This window comes from Sinohyriopsis cumingii, chromosome 10, assembly GCF_028554795.1.
Source record: "Sinohyriopsis cumingii isolate HCF-2022 chromosome 10, ASM2855479v2, whole genome shotgun sequence".
Classification (NCBI taxonomy): Eukaryota; Metazoa; Mollusca; class Bivalvia; order Unionida; family Unionidae; genus Sinohyriopsis; species Sinohyriopsis cumingii.
In genome coordinates, this window is record NC_142970.1 from 27741952 (window position 1) to 27764599 (window position 22648).

Consider the following 22648-nt stretch of genomic DNA (forward strand, 5'->3'; position numbering starts at 1 on the left):
TTCTGTTCGCTTAGCTCTCGGCACGATAACCTGTTTAAACGTATATGATCCTTTCTTCGCGTACCGGTATAAGATAACCCGTTTAAACACAAACTTCACTTCGCCGTCTGCCGATTTCCGTATTGAACCCTCTTTTGCGTATATGCGTTCCGTTGTGAGAGAAAAATCTTCATCTTGAAGTTTTTTCAACTTGACAGGTAGCAAATTATCTATATTGCCTATAGACTTTGCCAGTCGCAGGTCCACGCGGCTTCTACACTGACTTTCCCTTCATAGACCTCTTCTCAAGATAACCCACATGCACAGGTGGGCAGATCATAGAGTTAGGCTGTGGTAGCACATAGCTACAGCTTAGGATCACGTGATGAGACAACCCAGAAAAGCATGCTGTTTCAATTCGACCTTTCACAAACGGAGAGTCTAGGTCAATGTTCTCGACCTGGAACAAATCTCAAGTCCTGTTAGCAAACTGGACTTCCACCGTCTTACCTGTCTAATCTCCAGGCTTGACATATTTATTATCTACCAAGGCCGGAAAGCTATAAACGGTATCATACAGCAAGGCTGCCGTCTCACCATTTACCGTATTTATCAACTCTATTGTTTTCCTTTTCTTAGCAGTACGCGGAGTTACCGCATTATTCGTTGTCTAACGAGGGTTTCGACAATCAATAACAACATGGCCATACTTGCAGCAGCCGTAACACATGAGATCTCCTTTATTCCCGAGGGTACCCTTATCTGTCCCCTGGGTCTTCCAGGTCCCATGGTGATGATCATGGCAAGGATTACTGGTCCCTGACTCCCGTCGTTCTTACCATTTCGTCTTGGGGCGCCCCCTCGGTGGCCTTTATATGTTTGCTAAAGATGGGTCTTTCCCTGCGACTCCATGTGGATGGACGTGACTACGTTCGGTCACCATGTGATAACTTCCAAGGGGAGAACTCACGCTCCGCTAGACACACGATTAAATATCTCCGATACGCAATTAAAACTTGCTCGCTCAACACCGTTCGCGTACACCCTCATACGTTAACGCCGTACCCGTCATTTTGATCCACTTATCAAATAGTACTCGTACGTGTGAATGAATCTGCACATGCATTTTTGTAGATCTTTCTGACGACTCTAAGTAAGAGTTTTCCGAAACTCTCGACAGACAGCTCATAGTGTCGTAGCAGCGCTTTCTTCAAGGCTTAGTAGTTGTCGACCTCATTTTGTGTCATATTATGGTTGACGTCTTTCGCGACTCCCTGCAAGAATGCTAAGACGTTGATAGCTCACTGGTCTTACGTCAGTCTTAATGTTTACGTGTATCGCTGACCAGGACAGGATGTACTGCGAAAACATCAACAAAATTGTGCACCATAAGAATAGAAATGGGACTTATGTAATTACATGTCTATTTGCGCGTGTTTTTAAGCACGACTAAAGAATTTAAATAGTGTAATCTCTGTTTAAGACAGTTTTCTGTTTATCGTGCTTGAAAGGTCGTCCACAAAGTGCCAGTTGGAATACGGGTTATGTCAATACGCCACTGAGTTTAGTGTCAGATCTGAGGCGTGGTAAATATAATAGTTACGACAAGCAATATCCAGGAACAAATAAGCGTACTTGTCAACACGCCCGTGAAATAAAAGGCACGTTTTTGCCCCTCGCTTAATAAATCATAGAGTAGATAAAGAACTATTTTCAGGCGAAATGCACATCTAAAGAAAATCATGAAAAGGTAAAGGGCAGAGAGAAAGGAACGAGGTCTTATTGAAATGAACAAACATTATGACTAATGATGCATTTCTAATTTTTATTTTGATATCTATGCTTACAGGTGAAATAATAAAAATGTATTTTGGCACACAACGTTTATATAACGTGCGCAAGTTCATATCTACAATAGTTTGCAAAAGATTTACATAAGCATAAACATACGATGACTGAAATCAAAATTTAGCTCTAAACTAGGTAACGTTATGATAGGCTTCCTACAGTCCAAATGTAACAATGTTTCGGATAAAGAATTTAAATTTAAATTGCTTTTCATTGTCATGAATAGTTATCGTGACGAAGAGGCTTTATTATGTACATTATTCGTTCAATACTTAAACTCTTTTAAGATTACGGAACACAGTGTAAGATAGGGTCTTACAGGTGCCTCGACTCCGTGCCTGAAGGCGCTGGTACAACAAGTTATCTCTGCGCAGTTACTCCTGCTCCACCCTTCCAAAAAGAATGAAATTAAAAATTTATTTTAATTAAAAAAAAGGTGAAGAAAAGAGAGAAAATATTCTCTCAAACTTGAATTCATCGTATTCGTGAATACTGATATTCGTGTGTACCATATACATTTGATTGCAGATAGAGGAAGTAACTCTCTTCTAAATGCAACTTGACTCTAGTCTAAAATATAAAACCACTCCGGGTATCACAGACAGAAATCAAGGATAAATACAGAGTGACTATAGATTGATATGACATAAATCAAGTCTAAAAATCGAATCACACTGGTAAAATATGAAACAGAAATTAAAGATACATACAGAGTCACTACGGACTACTCGGACATAAATCAAGTCTTAAAATATAGTCACGCCCATAACATATCAGATAGAATTCAGGACACGTAAAAGGTATTACTGTAAGTTACCAAATCACACAATTCAGAGCAGAATGTGTAATCTAGGAACCATACTTGGGATACACGATAATTTAAAGCAAAATTACATAGAAACGGAATATAAATAATACATATTAAACGATTGTAATTGGTCCCCAACTAGCCGTATGGATGTTAGCCTAAGGCTGAGGACCCGGGTCCGATCTTTGCTCATTACGAGGATAAATGATATTTTCCTTAACCAGTAAGATAATATCCGTTATATATATATATATATATATATATATATATATATAGAGAGAGAGAGAGAGAGAGAGAGAGAGAGGATTCCTCTCTCGATGGCAAACCAGTATGCTAGCTTCATGTATTTTAAAATATTTTTAAAGCTCATTTTTCATGCGGTATAAGCATTTGATTTACCTAAACTATATTTTGTATAAATATTATAGTTTCAAGTCGTACTTGTTTGTGGAATTAAATCAGATTTGTCTTGGTTAAAATTGTTATCATTCTTTCTACTGGAACAAAATTTAATAGCAAATATTTCCGACTGGCACAATAAAAAGAGAAAAGAAATCACTTCAGATGAAAGACTATCGATATATAATTTGCTGATATTGGTACTGACCTCAATAGTACAATTATGAAGAAAAGACAAAAATGATGTTACCTCATGTTTATCGTAGTTAAAAAAATTGGGCTTTTTCAAAGAAATGAACATTTGAGTTTGATGTGAGACCATCATTTCAAATTCCAAATTTTTTGAACAGCCATTGTGGAATGTTATCCCTGTCGTTCAAAAAACCCAGTAGCGAAGGGATCTGTATTGTCTTGGCTTGTAGAAAAACCGGCTTCAACGTCAGTTGTTGTTTGGTACTTTAAAGTACTGTTGTTTGTTGTTTGTTGTATAGCGACCATTGACTGTAACAAAATAAATACATTAAAGCTCTTTCAGCTCTTTCATTTGGACAATGGAAATAAACAGTACCAGAGAAGCGTGTCTCTATATTGTTGGCAAGACATAATCTCAGGGAAGGAATGCTTTGCATGCACAACACGATATAATCTGTATATATAACAACATTAGCAATTGTGGACAGAAGAAGCGTATTAATACAGTGGCTGATAAACTATAACCTCCTTGTCAAATCTCACTCAGATTGCTGAATCGTTTACATACTTCCTTCTAGAAGTTGTTCTTTACGGAACAGTGCGTGAAAAAAAAAGAAAATAAAAGTTCTTTTACTAATGCTTGTCAATATTGACGAACATAAAAATTTCACCGATCACTTACACTCATCGACGAAATGTTTGTCAGGAAAAATGTTGCGTGTATGGTTTCTTTCTTGTTTGACAGGCATATCTGTTATATCATTCTTCTACGGACTAATTTCGTGTCATTCTATTATTTCTATTTATAAGCCTGAGACATAATAAAACATTTTTTGAAAGCCATATTTTCTTTCCGAATGTTGTGATCTTTTCAGTGTGAGAGTGTTGATGATAGAGGTGATGTACTGGATGTTATGAGGATGCTAACAGTGGTTGCAATGGAATACGTGAGAACGTTTAACAGTGGTTGCCATTGAAAACGTGAGGACGTTAACAGTGGTTGCAGTGGAAGACGTGAGGACGTTAACAGTGGTTGCAATGGAAGACGTGAGGATGTTAACAGTGGATGCAATGAAGACGTGAGGAAGTTAACAGTGGTTGCAGTGGAAGATGTGAGGATGTTAACAGTAGTTGCAATAGAAGACGTGTGGACGTTAACAGTGGTTGCAATGGAAGACGTGAGGACGTTAATAGTGGATGCAATGGAAGACGTGAGGACGTTAAAGTGGTTGCAATGGAAGACGTGAGGATGTTAACAATGATTGCAATGGAAGACGTGAGGATGTTCACAGTGGTTGCAATGGAAGACGCGAGGACGTTAACAGTGGTTGCAATGGAAGACGTGAGGACGTTAACAGTGATTGAATTAGACGACGTAAGGACGTTAACAGTGGTTGCAATGGAAGACGTAAGGTCGTTAACAGTGGTTGTACTGGAAGAGAGATACTGGAAGAGAGATAAGAGGACGTTAACTCAGTGGTTCCACAGGATGATCCGCAAACGACATCACTGTCTTTTCTGTCAAGGTTAGGGTTATACAAAACTAGAACTGGGTCTTGAGTACCGGTTTGAGTTGTTATGGATACCAACATGATTCTCCTTGAGTACTTGTATCAGTTGTTAAGGGTACCAACATGATTCTCCCTGAGTACCAGTATGACTTGTTATGGGTACCAACGTGATTCTTCCTGATTACCGGTATGAGTTGTTATGGGTACCAACGTGATTCTTCCTGAGTACCGGTATGAGTTGTTATGTGTACCAACACTATTATCCCCGAGTACCAGTTTGATTTTCTCTTCGAACTGTGGTATATGACTCTCTGATAGTTCACGCATGCTTTTAAGTGCCTGTATGATTTTAATGTTGAAGCTTTAATCTAACTAGACTTTTGTGATTTGAAAATTCGTCACAACGCATCCGGCTTTTAATCACCATACAGTTAAATGTAATTTTCAGCATATATTTAAAGAAGTAATTATGGAAGACTTTTACTCGTCTATGAGTGCTTATCACATAAAGCATAACAATTACATATTTCCAAGCTATTATGGTGTTTTACTAACAAATTGCAAAACAAAAAATAATTACCATTCTATTTTGAAAGGTAGAGCACTTTTGCCAATACATATTATTCGAAGAGGTAAACTTAATGGATTATGTAAAATAGAGTTTGTCGTAACAGAATACACAAATTGAGCTGAATTACTGTCAGACCTAAATAAAGGAAAACAAATATCAGGGTGTTTTTCTTGAATCATTATCTTCTAGCAGATTGCAAATAAGCATTCGACGAAACTCCTAGTTGCTCTACGTCATACACTACATGTAATAGGAAACCATATATTTGGCCACCTTTCAAAACAATTGTCAATGTGATACCTCGACGGACGTATATGTAGATATTTCAAGCAATTAATCAATATTCACTGACCTTAATTAACGACATATTACGGTAGCCCGTAGTGGCCGATTGGTCTAAAGTGCTCGCCTTTACCGATCACTGCCATCGCACATCATTCTGCTTGTGTTTGAGTCTCTGACTTAGCTATTGTTGGCACGTGAGAAAACTGCCAGTAGGTTCTCGAGATTCGGCTGTTCTTACTGGGGTTTTCCCCAGGTTCTCCCTCCACTAATTACACTGGTCGCCGTATAGCCTGTCGTAATGGCGTTACACCCTAACCTAGCAACAACATATTCCGCAAAATTCATCTCAAACAATGGAAGCCATCATATTATAGCATTTGCACAATGAACACTGAACACTTGCAGCAAATTGTGTAATGTAAATCATAATATTTTGGCATTTGTATAATAACGGTTTAATACTTGTATCAAAAAGTATATTGTACGTCTTCGTATTGCGGTATTTGTACAATGAACTCTGCACACTAGTATAACCATGTGTAATATACGTCATCATGTTACGGCACTTGTTCAGTGAAGGCTTAATTTTTGCATCACTCATACTATTATCTGCCTCATATTGTATCACTCATACTATTATCTGCCTCATATTGTGTCATTCATACTATTATCTGCCTCATATTGTATAACTCATACTATTATCTGCCTCATATTGTATCACTCATGCTATTATCTGCCTCATATTGTATCACTCATGCTATTATCTGCCTCATATTGCATCACTCATACTATTATCTGCCTCATGTTGCATCACTCATACTATTATCTGCCTCATGTTGCATCTTTCATGCTGTTATTTATTAATTTGTTAATATTTAATCCCAAGATTTCCCAACATTAATAAAGAGAATTTTAAATTCCACATCATTATATGTACATTAAAAATCAAAGACACGATCTGATAAGCGTAATTGTATGTTTACACCTAGCGGAAACGTGACTGAAACCCATAAGTAAAACTTATGGACTGGTACGGCAATTTATTATCCTGCTTATAGTGTTTGGCATTGAAATCAAACTGATTTTGATTTACGATCCACAACACATTAACTCAAATTACAGTAGTTATAAATTGTATAATACCAACAGCGGTAGGTATATTATATATATAACAATCAGGCCTCCGCCACATCTTCTTACTAGACCATGATTATTAATGTATTTAGCAATGTAAAACTACACGTAGTTGGTTATGCAATGACTGAATAAAACTCTTGAGGTCCAGAAAGTACACGGTGACTTAAATATAAATATTCTGTTCCGGTTATATACTACACATTTAGGTAAAATGGCGTGATTATATGTTTAGCCTAAGGAAGTGATTCCCAACCTTTTCGATTTTCGAAGACAATTCATGGTTAGGAAAAAAATGTAACTCAATCATAGCATTGTATACAACCAGTGGAATAATACACGATGATGCCCAGCCAATGTGGGCATGTGTGTGTGTGTATTTGTGTGTGTGTGTGTGTGCGTGTGTGTGTGTGTACTATTTTCTTTTTATTTCAGAATGATTGGAACATTATAATTTGCATGTATCTTGTGATATACATGATTATATTCATCCATTTTTTTTATCCTTTCCTTATGTCAAACGAATATTTTCTGTTTTTACAATAATGTCATGTTTTCTTTAAGTGGAAATTATGTTTTTGCAGAGTTAATGATTTTACAATTTATCATGTACCAAAACGTCCTTGAAGAAGATGACGAAAAGACGAAGATAACAAATCATAATTGTAGCCTGATACTTAAAAGGACTAATTACATCATGCCTAACACTAACCTGTATAGTTTAGTTGTTATAATAGGAATGGGAATTATGCAAATATACGTCTATTTGCATGTGTTTTTTAAGAATGCACTAAAACAGTTGAATAGTATAAAGTCCTTTAGGTTTAGCGTTGCTATCAATTGTGTTTGAAAGGTCTGACATAAAGTGCCACTTGTGCCCCAAATTGTGCCAGATTTGAGGCGTGGAAAGTATGACAATTACAGCGAGTAAGACAAGTAAGAGCACTTGAGGACACGCCCACAATACAAAAGGCACTTTTCTGCCTCTCGTTTACAAATAACAAATGGTTTATTAATCAAATGTAGATTATCAGAAGAAATGAACAACTCAAAGAAAGATAAAAGGAAAACGAAAAAGGAACGAGGTCGTACTGACATTAAAAGAAATGAGTTCTGCAGTCATAAAACATACAAAAAATAAAATTAAAGTTTGACATAAAAGTTAGGAAACATGCTATAGTCATGTTACAGTCAAAGTGTCACAAGATTGTGGACAAAGAATTAAACTTTGTTTTTATCGTCGCTGTTAATAGCTATTGAAAAATATACACTTTATTATGTAGAAAATTGGTACGAATTTGCACTAAATTTATTTATTTATGATCGTGGGATTAAAATCTGAAGCAAGGTTTTGCCGGATATTGAATTCATTGCCTGAAACCTATGGTACAAATACAAAGAAATAAAATCTTAAATAAAAAACAAGTTAAAATTTAAATATGGAAAAGAGACAGTAATGTTCTGTCACTCTAGAATTCGTGTACTATTGAGAATTGAATCAGACTGTGCGAGTTACTGCATCTATAACATTGCCTGCACATTCCTCCCCTCCCCTCACAAATTCGCTTCTCAAGGAAAGGATGGAACAAATATTAAGCCTTCGCTATACCAGTGCCATAATATTATGATTTACGTTACAGTTTGTTGCAACTGTTCAGAGTTTATTGTACAAAAGGCGTAATATGACAACTTCCATTATTTGCTTTGTATTTTGCGGAATATGTTGTTATTGTTTTTGGGATTAACGCCATCACGATAGGCGTTATTTGGCAAACAGTGTAATTATTGGTGGGAGAACCTGGGGAAAAACCCAGGTAGGAACAACCGAATCTCGAGAAGCTACTGACAGTTTTTTTTTTTTTTTCACATACCAACAATAGCCAAGTCAGAGACTCAAACACACGCATAATGATGTGCGATAGCAGCGATCGGTAAAGGCGAGCACTTAAACCCACTAGGCCACTCGGGGCCACCGTAATATGTCGTTAATTAAGGTCAGTGAATATTGCGTAATTGCTTGAAACATCTACATATACGTTGAGATATGACATTGGCCATTATTGTGAAAGGTGGCCAAATAAATGATTTCCTAGTATTGTATGACGTAATGGAACTATGCGTTTCAACAAATGCATATTTGCTATTGTCTAGAACATGCAAAATCAAGAAAAACACCCTGATGTTACGTTTTCTTTTATTTAGGTCTGACAGTAATTCAGCTCAATCTGTGCATTCTATTACGACAACTCTATTGCACAAAACCCAATAAGTTTACCTTTATAATAATAGGAATTTGCAAAAGTGCTCTACCTTTCAAAATAGAATGGTAATTATCTTTCACATTGTAAAGTATTAGTAAAGCACCTTAATAGTTTGGAAATATTGTCATTTTCGTAATGCATCTGATAAGCACTCACTGAGAAGCAGCAGCCTTCCTTAATTACTTCTTTAAATGTATGTTGAAAAATACATTTACCTGCATGGTTATACAAATCCGGGTGCGTTGTGACGAAATTTTCAAATAACAAAAATCGACCTTAAGCATCAACATTAAAAGCATGCTTGCACTTAAATAAAAGCTTGCGTGAACTATAAGAGAGTCATATTGGTACATAATGAAAATCATATTGGTACATAATGAAAATCATATTGGAACATAATGAAAATCATACTGGTACATATGTAAATCATACTGGAACATAATGAAAACCATATTGGAACATAATGAAAATCATATTAGAACATAATGAAAATCATACTGGTACATATGCAAATCATACTGGAACATAATGAAAATCATATTGGAACATAATGAAAATAATATTGGAACATAATGAAAATCATACTGTTTCTCAAAGAAAATAGCAATGGTACACAGAGAAAATGACCAGTTCACTCAGAGAGACTCATAGTGATTCTTAGAGAAAATCACACTAGTATTTAGAGAAAGTTCTACTGGTGCATGGGAAAGAAATCCCCCTCGTATGTAGAAATATGTTGCTGGTTCATATAGCAAAATTTAATGGTTCTAAGAGAAAATCATAATGATAGTCAGAGACGTTCACACTGGTGTTTACAAAATAATTCTGGTGCGTAAAGAAAATCATATCGGTACTAAAAAAGAATCATCATGTCACTGAGAGAAAAAAAATCATACAACACATTTAAACAAAATCATATTTGTGCTCCAAGATAAGTATATTATACTGGTACTCGGAGGCAATTATAATGCTTTCTACAGAAAACCTTACTCGCACTTAAACTAAAAGATTTTGTTGCTTAGAGAAAGTCCTACTGGCACTCACAGACGATGATAGAAAGTCATATTGCTACTTGGCGGAAATCACAAAGTACTAAAATAAAATAAATTGACTACTCAGAAAATAGTAGTAGTAAGATAGGAAACAACAAATTGTTAGACAGATAGAATCCTATGATACTGTTGCTCAGGGCGAATAGTGTTGGTACCCAGAATAAATCATACCGGTACTCAAGGAGAATCGTGTTGGTACCCATAACAGTTCAATCTGGTACACAGGGAGAATCGTGCCCGTAACAAATCATACTGGTACTAATGAAAATCATGTTGGTTCCTATAACAAATCAATCTGGTACTAAATGAAAATCATGTTGGTTCCTATAACAAATCAATCTGGTACTTATAGAGCGTCTTAGTCGTACTTGAGACAATCTTACCGGTACTCAGAGACAATCTGTACGGCATTCAGAGACAATCTGTACGGCATTCAGAGACAATCTGTACGGCATTCAGAGACAATCTTACCGGTACTCAGAGACAATCTGTACGGCATTCAGAGACAATCTGTACGGCATTCAGAGACAACCCTTACGGCATTCAGAGACAATCTGTACGGCATTCAGAGACAACCCTTACGGCATTCAGAGACAATCTGTACGGCATTCAGAGACAACCCTTACGGCATTCAGAGACAATCTGTACGGCATTCAGAGACAACCCTTACGGCATTCAGAGACAATCTTTACGGCATTCAGAGAGAATCCTATTGGTAATCAGAGAAAATCCTAGGGGTACTCAGATATAATCAAAATGGACGACGCCTACATTATACTGGTACTGATAGGGTCATCTCAGTGAGATTCAAATTTGAAATGTATTAAAGGACTGAAAAGAATATATTAAAGGACTGAAAAGAAGAATAATACCGAACTCATGTTTCAGTGTAGTGTATATACATATATCACTGAAACACGAGTTCCTGTTTTGCTCTCAGAGTGATTTTTGACTAAGGAATTGGCCTCGAGTTCACATAATTTAATTTACTTTAATTATATCAGCACAGTTTTTACATTAATGGGCAATTTGCCTGACGCTGAAAAAGCAGAAAAGATAAAAAAAATAATCAAAGAATTTTTTTAAAAAATGATACAGAGAAATGTGTATATTAGGAAATGAAAATTTTGTCTTTTCCGGATAACTCAAAATGTACTGCCTTTGTTTAAATATTAATGACTGCTGAAAATTCGCCGAAACATGCATGCGTCCAACCACGTCTAAAGATATATATTTGAGCATTGGTGATTTCGTCAACGGAAAAAGAGATATATTCAAACATCTTTTAATCATACAAAGCAATGTTTGGATATTTAAGGCTGTTCTGAGCCACAGTTCCCACAACAGTGATCTAATAACACCTCTTGCTTTATTATATCTGACTGGTCAGCATTGAATCAGATTGGACTTTCAGTCTATACTTTGTTTCACTCCAAACTTAAGTTGGTTCTTAAAAACCAGTCTGGCTCCAAATTTAGCAAAATAAAATTCAAAAGCTAAGTATGGATCGGAGACATTTAAGTTGTCGAATCCACGTGAGGCTATTATGTGATATGACTCGATTTCTAAAATATTGACATAAATTTTGGAATGATCGAAATTTGAAGCGAGAGACCAAATGTAACAGTTAACAGATGAAACGCTTGATGGACTAGTATATGTTCGAAGGCGCGAACTCCAGCATCCGAGGCGGACGCTCTGACCACCAGGCCGCCTTTAGTGGTGGAATACTAGTAAAATACCTATTCAGTACACTTGAAAATCCTGCAGAACACGCATTATAAACGTATATAACAGCATTATGATCCCGCTCACGTAAACCATTCGTAATGTATGTAAACCGCTAAACCTGTTCATCGAGATAACCAGCCACAATGTCTATTCGTACTTGGTACGGGCCTGCATACTGAGCCTACCATTTAAAGATGTTCTCAGAATGTTTACCAGGACCGTTATTAAACTGTTAATGCAGTCAGCGGCACAATTAAATATAAGGCGAACAGATTATGTAGGTGGAACTACAAAAATCCCACATTTACCGAATATAAATAAATGATTTTGAAATTACAATTACTACACGCGGATTACGTTGAATTACTCGCCAAGTACGCCGAGAATTACGTGCCAAGTACTCTGCCAAATATACATTTTATTATCATTTAGCGTAGATTTTTAATTTTTCTCATGTTGGAATAATAGTTTGCAAAAAGAGTTGAACTTTCGACAAACAATCGTACGTTGTAAGTCGACTGAGTTTTAGACCCCCTGGCGACAAACATGTTATACATTGATGAATAAAATGTATCAGGGTTTAGGTTTTGTTATATCCAAGATGCAATTCGGTTTTAAAATCGATAGGGATGGTACAAAAAAGGGTAGGTTGTGCGACTTGTATAGACCTGAGTATTTACAAAATTTTGGTAACGTTTCATTCTTTTTACTAAAAGTACTATTCAATGTATTTGTAACCCTGGGTGTTATTGACTGCTGTATCACATTTATTACAAGATATATCATATTCCATAAATGTTTGCTAATTGACCAATAAACACCATCCAAAAAAGTGTAATATTTGACAATAAGCGCATTCCTAAATGTGTTCATTCGACCAATAAGCATCTTGCATGAGGTATAATATGGTCCAAAAAGCACCTATAGTAAATGCGTACTATGGAGCAACAAACATCCCCCATAAAAGAATTGCAAAAATGGAAATAAATTCTCCATACACTGGTTACATGGAACAATAAATACGTTCTATAAAGTGTAATATGGACCAATAAAACATATACCACAAAAGTTTTATGTGGACCAATAAACACTTTTCTTTCATTGTTATATGGGTCACGAAACACTTCCCATACAGTTTTATATTGACCAAGGAAACACTTCTCATACAGTTTTATATTGACCAAGGAAACACTTCTCATACAGTTTTATATTGACCAAGGAAACACTTCTCATACAGTTTTACATTGACCAAGGAAACACTTTCCATACAGTTTTATATTGACCAAGGAAATACTTTGCATAAAGTTTTATATTGACCAAAGAAATACTTCGCATACAGTTTTATATTGACCAAGGAAAAACTTCCCATACAGTTTTATATTGACCAAGGAAACACTTCCCATACAGTTTTATATTGACCAAGGAAACACTTCGCATACAGTTTTATGTTGACCAGGGAAATACTTCTCATGCAGTTTTATATTGACCAAGGAAACACTTCCCATACAGTTTTATATTGACCAAGGAAACACTTCCCATACAGTTTTATATTGACCAAGGAAACAGTTCCCATACAGTTTCTATATTGACCAAGGAAACACTTCCCATACAGTTTTATATTGACCAAGGAAATACTTCGCATACGGTTTTATATTGACCAAGGAAACATTTCCCATACAGTTTTATATTGACCAAGGAAACACTTCCCATACAGTTTTATATTGACCAAGGAAACATACAGTTTTATATTGACCAAGGAAACACTTCGCATACAGTTTTATATTGACCAAGGAAACAGTTCGCATAAAGTTTTATATTGACCATGGAAACAGTTCCCATACAGTTTTATATTGACCAAGGAAACACTTCTCATACAGTTTTATATTGACCAAGGAAATACTTCGCATACAGTTTTATATTGACCAAGGAAACACTTCGCGTACAGTTTTATATTGACCAAGGAAACAGTTCCCATACAGTTTCTATATTGACCAAGGAAACACTTTCCATACAGTTTTATACTGACCAAGGAAATACTTCGCATACAGTTTTATATTGACCAAGGAAACACTTCCCATACAGTTTTATATTGACCAAGGAAACAAACAGTTTTATATTGACCAAGGAAACACTTCGCATACAGTTTTATATTGACCAAGGGAACAGTTCGCATAAAGTTTTATATTGACCATGGAAACAGTTCCCATACAGATTTATATTGACCAAGGAAACACTTCTTATACAGTTTTATATTGACCAAGGAAATACTTCGCATACAGTTTTATATTGACCAAGGAAACAGTTCCCATACAGTTTTATATTGACCAAGGAAACAGTTCCCATACAGTTTTATATGGATCAATTCTCACAAGGTAGATGTTCTAAACAGTCTTAATTGCACATAATATATTGCATCAGCTAAATTATAGGGCATCACCCTTTTAGAGTAACATTACTAATTAAATTAACATTGAATGCTAAATAACATTGATCTCACTGATCCCGGAGATGAGTGTAATCTGTCAAACTGTACTTATTTGTAATTGGAACATGCGTTTGAGTAACATCAAAGGTTATGGTTTAGTCACCTACTCCACGCCTAATTGACGTGTATTCCAAATATAGTCACTGTAACGATGACAGTATCAGGTGACATAGAGAATATACGATTTGTACTTCGTCTAATACTTGGAGGAGATAGATAAAATCGTTGAAGGCAAATCCTAATTTCTCAAATGTTTATTTCGACTCAAATAGGAATGCACGGTTTATTTTTATTAAAGTCTTCACTGCTAGTAGGTCACTTTAGGTATGCAAGCTAGTGTCTAAAAAAGCAGATGTTTATCATGACAAAGAAACAGTGTGTGTGTGTGTGTGTGTGTGTGTTGGATTTTTAACGTAGCTTTAACACTTTTCCAGTCATATCGGTTAGGACTGGGGCATCATGCCGTAGACATATAGCACCATGTCTCACCCAGTCACATTATCCTGACACCAGGCAAACCAATCCTAATACTAACCTCTAAATGCTGAGCTCCCTGCTGCTACTACCATTTGTATAAGTCTTTGGTATGACTCGGCCAGTGTTCGAACCCGCGACCTCCGGCATCCGATGCGAACGTTCTAACCACTAGGTCACCGGAGGGGTAATAAACACTTAGTAGTTCAGAAATCGTTTCATCCGTTATCTGCAATGGTATCATTATTCAGATTTAGATCCTTCCAAAATTCCACTTCACATCTCAGAATTCTTTATGTACTTTGCCTTATTGCCATTTGAGCTCATGTTTTCCTACGAATGTGCCTATTTATCAAGTTATCATATTGCACTATTTTACATGTGTTTCGATGACGAAAATACTTAGACCTGAGAAAACCAATGTATTATACAACCTATTTAAAAACGTAAAATGTTCATCCAAACTTTTGGATCCAAAAATTAATGTTCTATATTTTGTACTAAATTCATTAAATGTTTATAGCGTTTTTATTAATACGTTAGTAAAAGGATTGGAATCATTCTTTATGTTGGGGAGTATATGTGTAACATGATTTATTTGAAAACAAGACCAGCATGTACTTGGCACGAGTTCGTTCACGATCGGGCCAGTATGCGTGTGGCAGAATCGTATTAACACCACTGACTAAGCGGTAATTATTTAACACTTACACGCGTCAGAAATGAGTATCGTGCTCTGTAAACAGACCTACAAAGTCATTTAAACAGTTCTTCTATCTGCCATAAGCCCCGCCATCCTTCTTTGTAGAGCAAATGTTATACTAACCAGAACAAAATCTCCTCATTTTTCGAACTCAAAAGCAAAAATCAAATCTTTGAGCTAAATCCAATCACAACCTGTGAAACTGTCCAAGATCAACATTATTATATATTCCATACTTTTAAGTCTACATTGTAGGACATTGTCAATTTATGCTCACTAGTTTCTACCTGTATAATCCAATGTTATGTAATCAAACGAGAAGATCGGCTGCACTCTTTCATGTCGTTGTCTTGGATGCAGTTATTTGATGTTTATTCAATGGAACAACTTTTCAAAACATGACATAACATTACGTTTACTAACTAGCTTTAATTTGTATATGTCGTTATGAATACCTTTATATATTTAATTCTTATATCAATGTTTACAGGTGAGATAATTAAATGTATTTTTATATAATAATATTTGCATAATGTGCGCTTTACTTTTCATTACATTACATATGTCATACTATTATTTACCTTAAACTTCATCACTCATACTGTTATTTACCTTACACTGCATCATTCATACTGTTATTTACCTTACATTGCATCACTCATACTATTATTTACCTTACATTGCATCACTCATACTATTATTTACCTTACACTGCATCACTCATACTATTATTTACCTTACATTGCATCACTCATACTATTATTTACCTTACATTGCATCACTCATACAATTATTTACCTTACACTGCATCACTCATACTATTATTTACCTTACATTGCATCACTCATACTATTATTTACCTTACATTGCATCACTCATACAATTATTTACCTTACACTGCATCACTCATACTATTATTCACCTTACACTGCATCACTCATACTATTATATACCTTACATTGCATCACTCATACTATTATTTACCTTACATTGCATCACTCATACTGTTATTTACTTTACATTGCATCACTCATACTGTTATTTACATTACACTGCATCACTCATACTATTATGTACCTTACACTGCATCACTCATACTATTATTTACCTTACACTGCATCACTCATACTATTATTTACCTTACACTGCATCACTCATACTGTTATTTACCTTACATTGCATCAGTCATACTATTATTTACCTTACACTGCATCACTCATACTGTTATTTACCTTACATTGCATCAGTCATACTATTATTTACCTTACACTGCATCACTCATACTATTATTTACCTTACACTACATCACTCATACTGTTATTGACCTTACACTGCATCACTCATACTATTATGTACCTTACACTGCATCACTCATACTATTATTTACCTTACACTGCATCACTCATACTATTATTTCCCTTACACTGCATCACTCATAATATTATTTACCTTACACTGCATCACTCATACTGTTATTTACCTTACACTGCATCACTCATAATATTATTTCCCTTACACTGCATCACTCATAATATTATTTACCTTACACTGCATCACTCATACTATTATGTACCTTACACTGCATAGTCATACTGTTATTTACCTTACACTGCATCACTCATAATATTATTTCCCTTACACTGCATCACTCATACTGTTATTTCCCTTACACTGCATCACTCATACTGTTATTTACCTTACACTGCATCACTCATAATATTATTTCCCTTACACTGCATCACTCATAATATTATTTACCTTACACTGCATCACTCATACTATTATGTACCTTACACTGCATAGTCATACTATTATGTACCTTACACTGCATCACTCATACTATTATTTCCCTTACACTGCATCACTCATACTGTTATTTCCCTTACACTGCATCACTCATACTGTTATTTACCTTACACTGCATCACTCATACTATTATGTACCTTACACTGCATAGTCATACTATTATGTACCTTACACTGCATCACTCATACTATTATTTCCCTTACACTGCATCACTCATACTGTTATTTCCCTTACACTGCATCACTCATACTGTTATTTACCTTACACTGCATCACTCATGCTATTATGTGCCTCATACTGCATCTTTCATCTATTAGTTATAATTTTGATAACATTTGTTCCCGCGTTTTCTAAACATTACTTTTGAGAATGTGAAATTCTACATCATAATATGACAATAAAAACCGAAGCCACGATACGATAAGAGTACTTGTATTTTTTCACCTAGTGGAAACGTGACTGAAACCCATATGTTAAATTCGTGGACTAGTACAGTAATTTATTGTCCTGCTTATAGCGCTTGGCACTGATATCAAACTAATCTTGATTTATGATCCACAACACGTTAACTCAAGTAACAATAATTATAAATTCTATAATACCAACAGCGGCAGATATATTATATATCTGACAATTAGCCATAACCCCTTTTAATTTTTTATATAATAGGATTTATGCAATTATACGCCCATTTCCATGTGTTTTTGAGAATGCATAAAAACGTTTATTAGTATAAACTCCGTTTAGGATTCCTTCGCTATACATCGTGCTTTAAAGCTCTGCTATAAAATGCCAGTTGTTCCGAACGTTGTCAATACACTACGCAAATTAGTGTCAGATCTGAGGCTTGCAAAGTATGATAATTACAATGAGTAAGGTCAAAAGATAAACGAAAGCACTTGACTACACGCCCATAACATAAAAGTCACGTTTCTGCCTCTTGTTTAAAAATGGTTTATAAAATAAATATAGATTATCAGAACAAACAAACAACTAAAACAAAGTAAAAGCAAATAAGGAAAAAGAAAAAAGCACGAGATCGTACTGAAATTAAAAGAAATAATTTATGAATACATTTATATCTTTAATTCTGATATATATGTTTACAAGTGAGATAATTAAATGCATTTTTGTATAACAATATTTATATAATGTGGGCGTAGGCAAGGCCCTATGACAAGTATGTAAAGGCTAACAGACAAAACTCCTATGAATAAAATCCAAATCTGACACAAAATATTAGGAAAGATGCAAATAGCCTTGTGACACAACTTTGGACAAAGAATTAAATTTGGAATGCTTTTCTCGTTGCTATGAATAGCTATTGAAAACTGGACTCTTTATTATGTAGAGACTTGGTTCCAAAGTACATTAAAGGTATTTCAGATTGCGGGGCTAAAATTTAAAGCAAGGTTTCACCGGATATTTAATTCTTTGCCTGAATAAGCTAGCACAAATAACAATGTTTGCTTAGTTAGCCTTGCTACCCTCCCACAAAAATGAAATTTAAAAACAAATTTTTAAACAAACCAATTTAAATTTGAAAATGGAAAAGGAAAAATAATGTTCTTTCACTCCAGTGAGAACTGAATCAGACTCGCCGATTTGCTGCATCTATAACATTGCCTTTCACATTCCTCCCCTCCCCTCCTAATTTCGTATCCCAAGAAGAGGATGGAACAAATTTGTGAATATTGGTATTCGTGTGTACTGGACAAATCTGTTTGTAGACAGAGTAATTAAGTCTCATCTAAATGCAACTTCACTCTCGTATAAAGTATACTCAGAACATCTGTGACATAAACCAAGCGTAAATATTGTCACTCCGGACATCTCGGACAGAAATCAAGACATATAAATAGTATTACTCTGTATCCAATTCACACCACTCAGAGCAGGAAGTGTTATCATGGACTGATAATGGGGATACACTGTAATTTGAAGAAAAATTACGCGCCAAGTACGTTGCGTATTGCGAGCCAAGTAGGCTGCGCATATACAGTTAATTACCATTTAACGTAGTGTTTGTCATTTGTTCCCTTTGGGATTTATATTTAGCAGAAAAAGAGATGGAGTTCCGAAAATAAATTGTACTTTTTAAGTTGAGAGTTGAGAGTGTTATATACCACTTGACGATAAACAGGTTGACAATTATTCATTTATAAATAATTTGTATAAGGCTTTTGTACTTTATATCCTAGATGCAATTCGTTTCTAAAATCGAATTGGAGAGGGGGTTACGAACAAACGGGAGGGTGTACGAATTATATTCATTAGAGTTGTGTATAGACAAACCTTTCCTAACATTTCATCCCTTTTACTAACAGTACTCTCCAATCTACTTATTACACCCACAAAAGTGTTATATGGACACAGAAACACTTGCCCTACCGTGTTATATGGACCAAGCAATACTTCTCAAGCAGTGAGATATGGACCAAGGAATACTTCTCAAGCAGTGAGATATGGACCAAGGAATACTTCTCAAGCAGTGAGATATGGACCAAGGAATACTTCTCAAGCAGTGAGATATGGACCAAGCAATACTTCTCAAGCAGTGAGATATGGACCAAGCAATACTTCTCAAGCAGTGAGATATGGACCAAGCAATACTTCTCAAGCAGTGAGATATGGACCAAGGAATACTTCTCAAGCAGTGAGATATGGACCAAGGAAACCCTTCGCATAAAGTTTTACATGGATCAGTACTCACAAGGTAGATATTCTGAACAGTCTTCATTGCACGTCATGTATTTCATCAACTAAATTCAGCCTTTTACAGTACTATTCAATAATGAAAAAATGGTATAAAACATTTACCTCTGCTGATGCCGGAGATGTGTGTAGTCAATGTACTAAATTTCCTCTGTTGCTGTTGTTGTTGTTGTTGCTGTTGTAGGGTTTAAAGGTATTTTTCAGCATACAATAGACTATACATGGCGGCCAGTATTAATGGTGGAGGAAGAACCCGGGGAAAACTCCGGAAAGTACCACCGACCCACAATAAGCTACTGGCAGGCTTTCTCACATACCCACATTAGCTGAATCCGAGACTCGAACCTACGCAGACAGAGGTGAGATGGCAGTGATCCGTAACGGAGAGCGCTTTAGACCACTCGGCCACTCGGGGCCCCTAATTTTCCTCTGTATTTTGTAATTCGAACATGCGTTTGAATAAGATCCAGATGTTTATGTTTAACCACCTATTCCAGGCATAACTGGTGTGTATTCCAAACATAGTCATTGTAACTTTAGTAGTATTATTTATTCCTGGTGACATTGAGAAGAAACTATTTGTACTTCATCTAATACTGCAAGAGTTAAACAAAATCGCAGATAGATCTCCCAATTACTAGACAATTCATGTCAATAATGCATACACGGTTTACCATTGTTAAAGTCTTTATTGCTGTTTGATTATTTTAGGTATACAAACTAGTGCCTAAAAAGCACGTGTGTATCACAACAAATAAACACATATTATTCCATGAAGCATTTCATCCGTTAACTGTTACATTTGGTCTCACTCTTCAAATTTAGACATTCCAAAAATTCCGGTACACTGCTCAAAATGCTGTATGTACTTTGCTTTATTGTCATTTCAGCAATATTTCCCCCCACTATTGTACATATGTATCAAGTTAACCCAAAGCGCTGGTTTTCATGCCCTTCGATAACGCAAATACTTGGACGAGAGAAAGCCAATGTATGTTACAACCTGTATTAAAAAAGTTTTGATGAATATTCATCCACTTTCTGGCATAAAAAAAATAATGTTATATATTTTGCATAAATTCATTGAAGTCCATACAGTTTTTATTAGTAGCCTAATAAAAATGATTAGAATCATTTTTACAGTAGTGTTGCGATTTCTTCAGACGTCTTTTAAGGATTTGTATACCGTTTGATTGGGAGATTAAATCAGTAACAGGATTTTTTTGAGAACGAGGCCAGTATATCCTTGGAAGGATAGGATTTATTTCAGAACGAGGCCAGTATATCCTTGGAAGGATAGGATTTATTTCAGAACGAGGCCAGTATATCCTTGAAAGGATAGGATTTATTTCAGAACGAGGCCAGTATATAATTGGAAGGAATTGGTTCCAGACCGAGCCGGTATGTGTTTGGCAGCATCTGATTAAAACCATTGACTGTACGGTAATTATTGAACACTTACAAGCCTGCGAAACGACAATAGAGCCCCGAAATCAGAGTTACAAAGTCAATTAAAAGTTCTGCTATCTGACATAAGCCCAGCCCTCCTTCTTTCAAGAGGATATTCTGTACTAATCAGAAGAAATAATCTCCGCATTTGTACAAAATATTGGTTTTAATTAGTAAAAACTAACATCAAAATTTGATTATATCCAATCAAAACGTATCCTTATTTAAGTCTACATTTAGGATATAGATACTATTTTTTGCACCCTTGGGTTTCAATGCATGATATAATTGCACTAGATGATAGACTGTCACGCTTGTATGTAATTGTCCCAGAATGCAGTTATGTGATGTTATTCAATGTCAGAAATCTTCAAAACAGTCAATAACATGTATTGATTAGCTGTAACTGTGTATGCCATGTTATTGCTTACTTTATATTGCATATGTCATACTAGTAATTACCTTACACTGCATTACTCACACTATTATCTGCCTTGTATTGCATCTTTCATACTATTATTGACTTTCTACTGTCTCTCACATACTATTATCTGCCTTGTATTGCATCTTTCATACTGTTATTGACTTTCTACTGCGTCTCTCATAATATTATCAGTCTTGTATTGCATCTTTTTATACTATTATTGACTTTCTACTGCTTCTCTTATGCTATTAACAGCCTGGTATTATATCTTTCATACTATTGTTGACTTTCTACTGCCTCTCGTGCTATTGTTTCTCGTATTGCATCTTTCATACTATTATTGACTTTGTACTGCCTCTCTTATACTATTATCAGCCTCGTATTATATCTTTCATACTATTATTGACTTTCTACTGCCTCTCGTGCTATTATGTGTCTCGTATTACATATTTCATACTAGTTTTGACTTTCTACTGCCTCTCTCATACTATTATCAGCCTTATATTGCAAATTTCATACTATTATTTACTTTATACTGAATCTCGTGTCTAATTATCTGATTGGCATTGCATCTATCATACTGTTATTTACTTTACCTTGCATCTGTTATCCTATTGTTACCATTACAATGCATTTGTCACACTATTGTTTTTCATACACATTCTGTTTTTAAATTATAGGTTCAGACCACGAGCGACTTTTTCTCATGTTCACTCTCTTTTCCTACGTGTGCACGTCAGGCGCGAGATTACATGAAAATATCTTAACCTCATCTAATAAATGTAAATGAAACTGATGAAAATATCTAATTTTGTTGTCTA

General features: G+C 35.4%; 1 protein-coding gene and 1 long non-coding RNA gene across 2 annotated transcripts in view; both read right to left on the minus strand.

The window, feature by feature from the left end:
• LOC149789809 (uncharacterized) overlaps window positions 1-22648 on the minus strand; it is an 80799-nt gene that overhangs the window by 51320 nt on the left and 6831 nt on the right. The window lies entirely within an intron of this gene.
• LOC149789810 (uncharacterized) lies at window positions 1828-5801 on the minus strand. Its single transcript, XR_016423975.1, has 3 exons — window positions 5661-5801; window positions 3285-3535; window positions 1828-2217 (listed from the first exon to the last, which is right to left on the minus strand). It is a non-coding gene; the product is annotated as an uncharacterized LOC149789810 (long non-coding RNA).